This window comes from Lissotriton helveticus, chromosome 11 (genome assembly GCF_964261635.1).
Source record: "Lissotriton helveticus chromosome 11, aLisHel1.1, whole genome shotgun sequence".
In the NCBI taxonomy this organism is placed as follows: Eukaryota; Metazoa; Chordata; class Amphibia; order Caudata; family Salamandridae; genus Lissotriton; species Lissotriton helveticus.
In genome coordinates this window covers 1,046,129,722-1,046,141,783 of record NC_136072.1, presented here as the reverse complement: position 1 = coordinate 1,046,141,783, position 12,062 = coordinate 1,046,129,722, and the positions used below count along the sequence as shown (strand labels likewise).

Sequence of the window (12,062 nt, the reverse complement as noted above, 5' to 3'; positions counted from 1 at the left end):
GAGGAAGTCTACCCACAGCACATCCTGTTTTTTGGTTTCTTTTTCATTTCATGTGCAGCAGGGTGAGTGAGCATGCGTCTTGATTCAGCAGTCCAGGGGCCCCGTAAGTCTTGCTATAGCAGACTATGCTGCTTTATTTTTATATGTCTTTCTACATGTATTTCATTTTCATTTTTGTTATTTTTCTTGGACTTGTTTCGCTCTCGGGCCGTTGTTTCGGACGGCGTGTGTTCTCTGATGCCCCCCGCCGTGAAGTTCTGCTCTAGCGGACTCAGAGCCGTAATCGGGGGATGGATGCAGCACATCTTCATTTTTATTCCCCTACAGTGAGGTCCTGGTCTAGCGGGCTCAGAGAGGTAACCGGAGGAGGGATGCAGTGTGTCTTCCTTTTTATTCCCCTGCTGTGAGGTCCTGCTCCTAGCGGACTCATCAGAGGATTGAGGAAAGATTGCGGCATGCCAGTTACACACGAGCATTCCACGCCCTGTGGTCTTGCTTTAGTAGACTCGGCGAGTGAATGGTAGAGGCGGCAGGTGCTTGCGGGCGCAATCTCTTGTTAAGGCGTGGCGATCCGCTTTGCCTTTTCCCCGCGAGTTTTGGTCCCGCCTGGCCGTTCTATGCGGCCTTTCCTGGGAGTCATGCTGTAGCGAACTGAGAGCATGATTTGTGGCAGACGCGGGCACTTTCTTCTGCTTTAGGTGTTCTGCCCTACATGCAGATCCATTACATGTTTGGGGTCATGCTGTGCGGTTCCATGGTACTTGCGTCTGTTCTGGCCCAGCTCGGGGCATTCATAACCAGGCGCTCTGATTGTGTTAGTTCCGGCTGGCTGCCTAATCCTGTGTCCGATGGGTGGTTGGTAGCATGTTGTTTGTCTGTAGGCGGATGGGTTGGTGGAATGTCCTTACGCAGGAAACCCCCCTTTGGCGCAATGGAAGGCTCCCACAGTTAGACGCCCTGACGGGCTTCAGGGGTTGGGACGCAATTGGCATTTCCACCCCGGGCGACGTTCTGTCCGGCGATACCCTTAAATCCTTTGTGAATTTACAGGAGGACTTTGGGATGCCCCACACTCAGTTCTACAAATACCTTCAATTCCGCCATGCCCTGGCGCCCTCCCTAGTTGGCCTGGAGCAGATCCCTGAATTCAGTCCCATTGAAGCGAAAATCTTCATGGGTGAGCTGCCAGACAAAAAACTGTCGCGTATTTACCAGATGTTAGTGCGGCATTGCTCCTCGGATCTGAGTGGCCTTAGAGCCCACTGGGAGCGGGATGTTGGGGAACTAGACTAGGAGGATTGGGTTGAAGCCCTCGAGAGTTCCAGGGGAGCAGCCATATCCACGCGCCTGCGGCTAATCCAGTTCAGATACTTGCACCGCACATACTACACCAGACAGCGGCTGTGGAAGGCGGGACTGGTAGCGTCCCCCGACTGCCTTCGCTGTGGGTCAGAAGTTGGCACATTACTACATACGGTGTGGGACTGCGCATCGTTGCAAATATTTTGGGATGGGGTCCATGGTTGCCTAGATGAAGTCTTAGCTTGGAGGTTACAGAAGGATCCCAAACTAGCACTGCTGCATGTCATGGCTGGGGTCGGGGGAAACAGATATAAACGTCATTTAATGTTGTTAGGACTTACACTGGCGAAACGTGATATTGCGAGGGCATGGAAAGCCCCCCAGGCACCGTCACTCACGGCTTGGAAGAACGGAATGGACTATTGTATGGGCTTGGAACAACCTGTATTTCTAGCAAGGGGCTGTCCCGGGAAGCACTTCAAAATCTGGAAACGGTGGGCGGACTATCGGGGTCTGGACCTTGACCCGCCACCCGAGGAGGCCACCCTCCCGACAATATGAAAACACGGACCATGAACAGTGGCAGTTGGTATGGATTGTGCATGGCATGTAATGTTTTGCTACTTTATGCGTCAGGTGGGCGAGTTAGCACGCAGGGAGGGTGCGGGAGGGGGGAGAGGGAGGGGGAATCGCACATTGATTATATCCTGTGGCACTAATTCTTCAGCGGGGGGTGTTTAAGGGTATTCATTATTATGCATGTGACTAAAGATATAGCTGGTGCATTGATGGTGGCATTTGTCTCTGGTGTCAGAGATATGCATGATATGTGCGTTCACACAATAAAATCTGTTTAACAAAAAAAACAACACATTTTGAGCCTGCTTGTCATTGCAAACCATTCGGATAAGATGTCTGAGGAGTCCCCCTACATAGAAGGAGACTTTGTCCATCCATGATTGCTTGTAGGTGGTTCACCTCTGCAAAGGAATGTTTTTTCAAGGACACAAAAGTAACAGCCCCGGCAGGTAAGAACTCTGAGTTCAAGAATCTGCATCACATTGTAGTCTTTTCTTTATCTCCACAGCACCTTGTCATGATGTGACCTTTGCCAATCCTCAGGATCTGAAGCACAGACATTTGTGCTGTTGAGTAGTCTTTTCTTTATCTCCACAGCACCTTGTCATGGTGACGTGACCTTTGCCCCTCCTCTTGAAGTGCAGACATTTGTGCTGCTGACTTTATGTGACGCAAGGAAATGAAACCCATGGTGTGTTCCTAGACAATGATATCTGGCTCCCTCCTGTAGCCCTCAGATGCTTGACCTAATTTTTAGTTGCACAGCGATTCCTTGTCCTTCTCGCTTGCTGATTTTACATTTGGAGCATGTACAGGGAAGGCTAGAAAGCGCGGCGAGACAATGATTGATGCATAGCCAGGGAACATGCATTCAGGTATCTTGATTATGCATCAGCATTATTGTAAATCTCTGCAGTAAGTGCCAAATAAAGACGCTTGCTGCTTTGTTCTTCAAAGATCAATTATGAATACCGAGAATCTCACATCGAGTAGGCGCTGCATCTGTTTCCAAGGAAACGTTCAAGCTGGATGAGATCTGTGCAAAATATGAATAATCAAAACCCTATTAACCTGATTTTGAAAGAGAGATTTAATGGGAGCCGCTAACCCCCGCCTGTTCTTTAAACAAGAACAGCCTCTGCAGAATAGGAGCCACCTGATCCATTGTGGTCTTCAGGTGTTACTTGAGGTCTTCAGGAAAGGTGTATTCTTTTAATTCTTTCTTAAAGTGCAGCGTGGGATTCCCCCCACAAATGAACTTAGACCCCTGTGCAGTATAAAAACAGAAGCTGGGAAAGTAACTGTATGTTCCTGCCGACAGGCGAGGTAAGCATATAATGTTCAAAAACACTCGGCCTGCTTCCGACTTGTCAGGGTCGGGGATCTGCTTGATACAGGCCCCGGATCGAGGCGTAGCAAGGGGGGAAGGGCGTTCCGCTCCGGGCGGTACAAGTTCTGGGGGAACCCTCTGGGGCGTAACACAGAACCCAGCAGTCCCCGTGGTACGGGGGGCCCTAAGCTCAGGGGCCCCCCTCAGCATAGCACTCTGGCCGAAGAGCTTCTGATTGAGCCCTCAAGTTTCGTTATGCCAGTGAGGACCCTGGGGGTACCTAAAATGCCAAAATATTATAGTTTAGCACTTTTTAAGTGCCTCTACCACCAAAGTCGAGCTTGGGCGCCCTTTACATTTAAAGGCAGTTCTGCAACACAGGGCTGCTTTTAAAATGACCTCAGGCGCTCAGCAGTCCACTCATGCAAGTGCAACCAAGGCTGCTGGCCTCTAAACTGCCATTCCATATTATGCAGTAGAGAATTAGAGGGAGTTTTAGTCCCCCTGCCTTATTATGTACTAGAACATGTAGGGTAGGTCATGCCATTTATAGGTGTACCCTACCTAATCAAGGTGTGTGTTTTCACTGGGTGTTTTCAACTTGGCACTGGATCATGGCCTGCCCAGACCAGAACCCAGCAAACTCTCAGAGTCAGAAAACCAGCAAGGGGTCTCAATGGGGCAAAAAGTGGAGGGACACTGCAAACAGGTCCTGGTTTCTAACATAGATCTATTGCAGGGACCCCAACCAACATGGAGTGTAGACATTGATAGCTTTACTTATAGATTTACCTGTGAATTTATATTCTGTTTTTACTCAGTTTGTTGTGTAAGACATTTAGTAGAAAGACATTTGTTAGGCAATCAAATATCTCTGGACAGGCATACATAATGTTATCATTAGTTTCCTCCACTCTTACTTGTCCCATAGTCACTTCCCTCTCTGTGAATGTCCCTCCACCTTAAAAGTTCAAAGGGGAGGTCATACCAAAACAATTTTCTTGGGCATCGGAGATGTTTTATCTATTGCCCTAGATAGACGATAGGTAGAGTTTAACAAATACTACATGAACATAGCTGTTCTCCAAGGTGGGATGTCCTGTATGAGGAGTAATAGCAGGAACATCATGAAATAGATTGCACCACTGCACCAAGAGCCTACCCTCTCATTAGGCCTCATTCGACTGGGTAAAAATGGAAGCAACAAAAACCCCAGGCGCCTCTGACAATGTGGTGCATAGTCATGAGGACAGTTGAAAGGCCCATGTTGGAGAATAAAGCAAAATCGACATAGTAACCAGTTTATAGCAGCTAGTTCTCATAAGAAGTATCGTTTTCAGGGCCAATACTATATTCCTTAAATTTTCAGTCTGTAATTGGCAGTGTACATACATATTAGGGCTGAGGGCATGTATAAACAAACAATGCTCTAATTTTGTACACGTCTTATTTTGAAGGCTTTTCTTTTAGGAACACGGAATTTTATGACCTATTAAATGCTTCAAGGTATGCCAGGGTTATACATGTACATGAATCCATTCTATTGATTCTTTCTTACTTTAAATTTAAAGTACCATCTTGCGTACAATCAAATGCAGTTTGTTTCTTTTGTATTCATTTATATTTTTGAGTTTTTCTAAAGCACCAGACAGTGCTGTAGTGCTGCGCTAGTGCACTTACAGTTTTATAAGGGGTTATGTTTTACGCTTTGTAACACTGGGTATAGACAGGTTTACCCATAGTGATGATCATTATCACTGTCTTGTTAGTTATTTATTTATTTATTTATTTATTTATTTATTCAAAGTTTTATATAGCGCGAACAGGATCCTTACAGATATCAGAGCGCTTCACAAAGACAGGGAAGGGGCAGTAGGAGTCAACAGAGATAATGGGAGACAGTATAATAGTCAATAACATGGTAATAACATGGATAATAACAACATACATAAAACCAATCCATATACAATCAGGTAAGGGAGTAATATAGGAACAGCACAGGTCATTGTTCACACTACAGAGGTGTACAGGTGGATCAGTAAACCAACGTGTATCATATCTTGGTCGGTAGTAAGAAAGTAGCGCAGTAGTGCCCCCAACAAGTAGAATATAGTGCCAGGGGATAGGGTGAGCAGTGAAACACAGCAGTGCAGAGTCTCTGTACCAACATCTATAACGATCAGGAGATCTTGGCCAGAAGGATGGTTTTCACCTCTTTCTTGAAGAGTGCAGTGGAGGAGATCAGCCTGGTTTCAGGAGGGAGCGCATTCCAGATCCGGGGAGCCATCCCTGAGAAGGAGCGCTTGTAGGTTTTCACTTTCCGGAATCTGCGGGGTTTCAGGAGAAGATTTTTTGTGCTCCTATTGGATCTCGAACCTCCTGATAAAGACAGCTTTTGAGCGAGGTAGTTAGGTGCCTTGTGGTGCACGGCCGCGTGTGTCATAACTGCAATTTTTAGCTGTATTCTGGCTTCAAAAGGCAGCCATTTTAGAGACTTTAGGTCTGGGGATATGTGCGAGTGCTTTCTAGAGCCAGTGATGAGTCTCGCGGCAGCGTTCAGGGAGGCTCTTAAGGGTGCTGTTGTTGATAGCGGTAGACCACTGAGGGCCACAATTCCATAGTCTATTCGAGGGATGACTAAAGCTTGTACAGCAGTTTGGAAGTCTTTGGCCGGGAGGAAGGGTTTAATTTTCCTCAGTGTGTTAATTTGGAAATTAGCTTCTTTTGTGGCTTTGCTGACGTGCTGCTGCATGTTGAGCTTGGCGTCGAGTGTGATGCCTAGGGATTTCGCCGAGTCCACGATGGTAGGTTGGACATTGAGTGCTGTTAGGTTGTTGAGCCAGGTTTGGATGGTGGAGATTTTCGCCGGGGGTGAGATGAGTAGGAACTCAGTTTTCAGAGCATTTAGTTTGAGGTGATTATCGGCCAGCCAAGCTTGGGTGTTAATAAGCGTGGAATTCAGATGTTTGATATCTTCCGGGGATTGTAACTTTAGATAGAGTTGTGTGTCATCGGCGTACATATGGAATTGTACATTGGATGCTTGAAGCAAGGTGGCGAGCGGTTCCATAACGAGGTTGAACAGTGTAGGGGAGAGGGTGGATCCTTGTGGGACACCTAGATCTACAGGCACAGGTGTAGATAGCACATTGTCAATCTTGAACCTCTGGGACCGGTTGTGAAGGAAGGACGAAAACCACTTGAGAACAGTTCCCGATAGCCCCATTCTAGTACTTAGCAGCTCCAGCAAATTCTCATGTTTGACCGTGTCAAATGCAGACGAGAGGTCAAGAAGGATGAGGAGGCAGGACTCATTGCGATCCAGAATTTGGAGGGCGTCATCAATTATGTGTGTCATAGCTGTTTCAGTGCTATGTTTCGCTCTGAAGCCTGATTGATGAGGGTTGAGGAGGTCAAATTGATCAATGTGTTTTGTTAGTTGGAGTTGGACACATTTCTCCAGCAGTTTGGCCAGTGTGGGGATATTGGTGATGGGCCGATAGTTGTTTAGGTCAGACGGATCAGCTGTAGGTTTCTTGATTATAGGCGTGACTTGCCCCATCTTAAGGGAGTCTGGAATGTGGCCTTGTTGTAAAGAGCTGTTGATGATCTTGGTCCAGAGAGGGAGGAGCAGGGGGATAAAGTCTTTTACCGCATTAGCAGGTAGAGGGTCTGTGAGGTGATTAGAGGGCTTCAAGGTGCAGAGCAGTTTGTGTATTGCTTCTTCCGAATAGGTATCGAAGTACTGCCAGGATGCCTTGTTTTTAGGTTGAGTGCCTGCCTTTCTGGTGTGGTTGGGGTATCGGCTTACATCCATGATGAGGTCATTTCTTATGTTGTCAGTCTTTAGTTTAAAGAAAGCAGAGAAGGCTTCACAGTGTGGGGTGTCCTTTGTTGTGCTGTTTGATTGCGTGGGTTGTGCCTTTGTTTGGGTCTTGATTAGCTCAAACAGCTTTCTTGGCCTGTTCTTCGCTTGGTCCAACTGGCGGCTGAAGAAGACAGACTTTGTGCGCTTTATTTTCCTAAAGTAGGCATTTCTCTTGTTCCTAAGCTTTTTGAGATGCAGTGCTGAAGGGTCCGATCTCCAGGTGCGCTCTGCCATTCGCATATTACGCCTTTTGTCATTGAGCCTGTCATCATACCAGGGGTTAGAAATTTTGGTGGAGACTCTCTTCAGTTGCAGAGGGGCGACTTCATTGACTATTGTATTCATAGAGTCAAGGTAGTGGTCAGTCAGTGATTGAACATCTGAGGCACCTGAAGGGGGAAGGAGGAGGTTGCCGATGTGGGGAGGTAGTGTGGAGGGGTTAAGATTCTTCAGATCCCTTTTCCATGTTTTGGATTTGATTGGTTGCGTAGGGTTAGGTTTAACTTTTTCGTTGATAAAGAAGGTGATAATGTGGTGATCTGACCAATCGCAGGGTAGAATCGCCTCCAGTTGAATAGCGTTCTCTTTGGCAATGATGAGGTCGAGTATCGCACCTTTGTCGTGTGTTGGTTTATCGCATAGTTGGGTGAGGTCAAGCGCATTGAGGAAAGTTTTGAGACTATTCACCACGGTGTCTTTCTGATCGTTCCAGTGGAGATTGAAGTCACCCAGGTATACTTGAGTGGTCTGCCGACCGGCATTGGAAGTGATCAGGTCCATGAATTGTTGGGTGAATATGAGATTGTCACCAGGCGGGTGATAGATGAGATGTAAAGCACAGACTTGTTTGCCCTCACTGGTGATGTCGAGGCAGAGGAGTTCACAGGAGGAAAGGGAGGGGGAGGTGACTTGAGTGACGGAAAGATTGCTCCTAAAAATGCATGCAATTCCCCCGCCCGTCTTGCCAAGAGACCTGTCCAGCCTAATGATGTGATAGTTGGGGGGGAGTAGTATGTCCATAATCGGGGTAGAGGCTTCAGTGAGCCACGTTTCCGTTAGAATGGCTAGGTCCAGCTCCCTATCTGAGACGAGATCCGCGATGTCGGAGGAATGTCTCTGGGCCGATCTGCAGTTTAGTAGGATGCATTTGAGTTTGGGAGAGAGAAGGGTGGTCGAGCTTACTAGTGTGAGGGGAACTTTTCTGAGGTTGTTAGGGACGGAGCCTCTGTTGTTGAGTGTTGGGAGCCTCAGAGGGTTAGTAAGAATTGTGGGTATGGGGATGTGTGAGTTGGAAAAGACTTTTACCGGACCTGGGCCATAAGAGTGTAGGAGAGAGCATAGGTCGCGGTCCGACAAGGGGTTGAGAACACGACGGGGGCGGTGGGAATTATTGCGAGCGGGGATAGTAGGCCATTGCTGGTGTCGTCGAGGGCGAGGGTATGTAGGGAGGGTGCGTCGTTTGTAGGGTAGTTGGGTGGTGGGAGGTAGACTGGGCTGTGAGGAGAGAAGGACTTTGATTGCGTGGACGTCTTTTTTGATTTGTAAGATTTCCTCTTTGACTTGTTGGAGGGTGGATAAAGTCAGGTCAGGAGGGTCATTGGGGAAGGTGTTGGTGGAGAGAGCCGTTGGTGAGTGGTGGAGTAGTGAGCTGGAGAGCAGGCAGGGTATCGGGGGGGGGGTAAACTAGCGTTGTTGAGGGGTTCCGCGGTGCTAGTGAGTGGGATGGTATTCAAGGTGTGGACGTGTTTGTGGGCGAGGGGTGAGGGTATTGGAGGTGTGGCAGGCTGTGGTTGGGAGGCATAGGTAGTGACTTCAGTGGGAGACGGTGCTGGTGAGTAGAAGAGTGAGTGAAGGCTGAAGACAGTGGGGGAGGCAGGAGGGTAGTGAGGGCTGAGAGTAGGAGGTGGGAGAGAGGGGGATGCTAAGGCAAGGGGGGAGGTATGTTCTGTATCTTTTGTTGGGCGGGAGATAGAATTGTGAGTGGGAGTGGGGAGGGAGCAGGGAAGGGAGAGGTGTCTGCCGTGGGGGGGTTGGGGGGGATGGGGGGTGGTGGATAAACTCCGAGTGATGGTGTGTGCAGATGTAGGCGTGTTGTGGGTGGGAGTTGTTGTGTCAGGCGTGAGAGACTCGTGGGTGGGGGTGGAGAGGGAGAAGGGGAGGGAGAGGTGTCTGTCATGTGGGGGATGGGAGTGGGGGGTGGATAAACTTTGGGCGGTGGCTTGTTCAGATGGTGGTGTGTTGTGGGTGGGGGATGTGCTGTCCTGGGGGAGAGGGATGGAGGGGGTGTGGGTGGGGATAAGAAGGGTCATGTTAGAGGGGCTGCTAGTATATGCAGTGGAGATATTTGTGACTGTCCTTGGGGAGTGGGGAACGTTGACAACAGGTGGGCCATTTACTGGGGAGCTGGGGGTAGAAGTGTAGTAGGTGGTGGCTGCGACGTCAGGGGTGCTAGTGCTGGCGGAGTTCTATGTAGGGGTCCGCAGCTTGGAGAGGTGCTCTTTGAACTTGGGGAACAGGTTGTCTAGTAAATCCAGGTTCTTGTCCGTGGCTTGGATTAGGACAATCCCGTTATTGTAGATAGTAATGGTAGACCTGCCAGGGAAGAGGTGGGAAGGTGTGATGGTGAGAATTAAGCCATGAGTTGTTTTCCTGGTGGTGGAAACTGAGAGTAGGGAAAGGAAAGTTTTCCTCCATTGGGCTCTGCGTGAGGTGTGGAGGATGATATCAGTATTCAGAGCTCCATTGCCCGATGAGAAGTAAGTGTCGGCAAAGGGTGTTTCAGGGTGCGACCTCAAGAAGTTGTGTTTAAAACGTTTAGTGGCATTTTTGGAGAGAGGAGTGGAGGGGTAGTTAATTCTAAAAGTGTGCTTGCCGTTGAGCTCCATTTTGGGGAGGCTGTGGTGTTAAGTGTAGGAAGTAGGACGAAAGTACAAACTGTCAGCCGCTAGTTACAGGGCCAAGGACGACACTAGTGAGTGATCAAAGATATAAGGAGTAGAAGTCGGTGTGATCCCCGAACAGACAGTGCGTAGGTGCATCTTACCACAAGTATCCTATATATGAGGTAGCAGTCGGCTTACACCGTTAAACCAACTATGAGAGATAGGACCGATTAGGTGGAAGCCAACTTGCATATTAGAATGTACGAGGTAACAGCATTGTAGTCTAGGTGTAGAAAGTGGCTGTGTGCAGCTTACATGACAGAGCGAGTTGAATGAGGTAGTAATAGTCAGTGCAATAACGTGATGTAGCTTACATCGAAAAACCAACAAATAAATAAATGCGGTAGCGGACAGTGAATGATGGGGATGGAGGTGAGATATGTGCAGCTTGCCGCATATAAAATGCAGGCTAAAATAGGGCTAAACTACTAGTGAGTTACTGCATTCCATAAATGTGCATACAAACTGCAGCAATAACAGATATAACGCAGGCTAAAATAGGGCTAAACTACTAGTGAGTTACTGCATCCCATAAATGTGCATACAAACTGCAGCAATAACAGATATAACACTAGAATATACGATAGTAAAGTGATAGCAATGCATACAATGTAGGAAGCCAGTAATAATACAATAAGATAAAATAAAATAAAATAGAGACTGCAATAAAGGCAATGACTAGTCCATGATGGCCGCTGAGTAGAGAGAGAGGTCAGTCTAAAATGGCCGCCAGATAGGTCTGGAGACGCTAGTCCTTTTTTGTTGTTATTGCTTGGAGCAAGCAATAGAGGATCGATTAGTCCTCTTTTTGTTGTTACTGATATCCGAGCAGAGAGGAGTAGTTTCCGAGTCTGTTCGGCCGGCGCAGGAACTTGCATACCAAGGGGAGTCTTATCTCAGTTTTTTATTATCTTAAGAGGGGCTGCTGAGGGGCCTCGTGGGCTCAGGCGGTACAGGAGGGGATTAGGTACTTAGTTTATGACCCCCGCCATTTTGAACAATAGAGGTTTTGTTAAAGAAAACGAGTGGGGCAGAATGTGCACATTTCCAATAAAACGCGTGGGGCAAAGCAAATACCTTTGTTAGCTGTCGCTGTCACTTCGGCAAAGACGATATTCACTAGCGTTTGCAGACCAGTCGGTCTGTCTGTTCCTAATGCAGCTGGGTGTTGGATACAAAGGGGGGGAGGGGGGGAACGACCATCCACCCTACAGCAAGGCGTCAGCTTCCTCTGGTGTCCTGGTGGCCGCAGGCAGGGGACGAACAGCCAGGCGAACAGTTTGCCAGGCAGGGCAGGGAGATCACTCCCGTTGTGAGTCACCCAGTCAGACTGGCGTGTGCGACGGTGCTCACTCAGGCTCTGCTAAAACTCCACTCGCCTCCAGCCGACCTCTGTCCCACTGATCCCACCAGCCACAGGGCTCCTCTCCGCTAGCTCCTCGGACGGCGGTGCCCCACTCCTCAGATCGCCCCCAGCACTCAGCCTCTCTCGGCACTCCAATGACGCCGTGACTCCCTGCTGCCTGCTGCGGGGCCGGCGGCTCTGCTCCACTGATGGCCGCCACCCGTGTACCGCGTCACTGCCGTGGATCGGGCGGTGGGGGGATGGGGGGGGGGCTCTCGGCCCCCGGTGCCGCCGTGACTCCTGTGGAGCCGCTCCGGTGTTAGCAGGCAAGCCTCCGCGGGCAGGCGCCCTCCCGCAGGCAGCACAGGGCTCACAGATCCAAGAGAGCTCCCTGATGTAGGCGGCTCCTGCGGTGCGCAGCTCTTCAGAGTGGTCCGGTGTAGAACGGGCGCCTTCCTTCGACCTCAGGGCGATCTCGGACTCCAGCACCTCCAGAGACCAGCTTCTGCGCCTCCAACGTCCAGCGCCAGAGCAGCAGCCGTCCTCTCAGCAGCCGATCTCGAGGCAGCTAGGCAGCTCGTGTGATGTCCAACGCCCGGGCAGCAGCCGTCCCCAGACCAGGTAATATCACTACTTTCATCCAGTTACTTGCTCCCGTTACTCTTTGTTGGGTCCTCGAAGATGCGGGTGCTAACG

At 49.2% G+C, this 12,062-nt stretch overlaps 1 protein-coding gene across 7 annotated transcripts in view; it reads left to right on the top strand.

Moving 5' to 3' along the window:
• The window catches only part of CAMKK2 (calcium/calmodulin dependent protein kinase kinase 2), a 315,788-nt gene that overhangs the window by 186,624 nt on the left and 117,102 nt on the right, over positions 1 to 12,062 (top strand). The window lies entirely within an intron of this gene.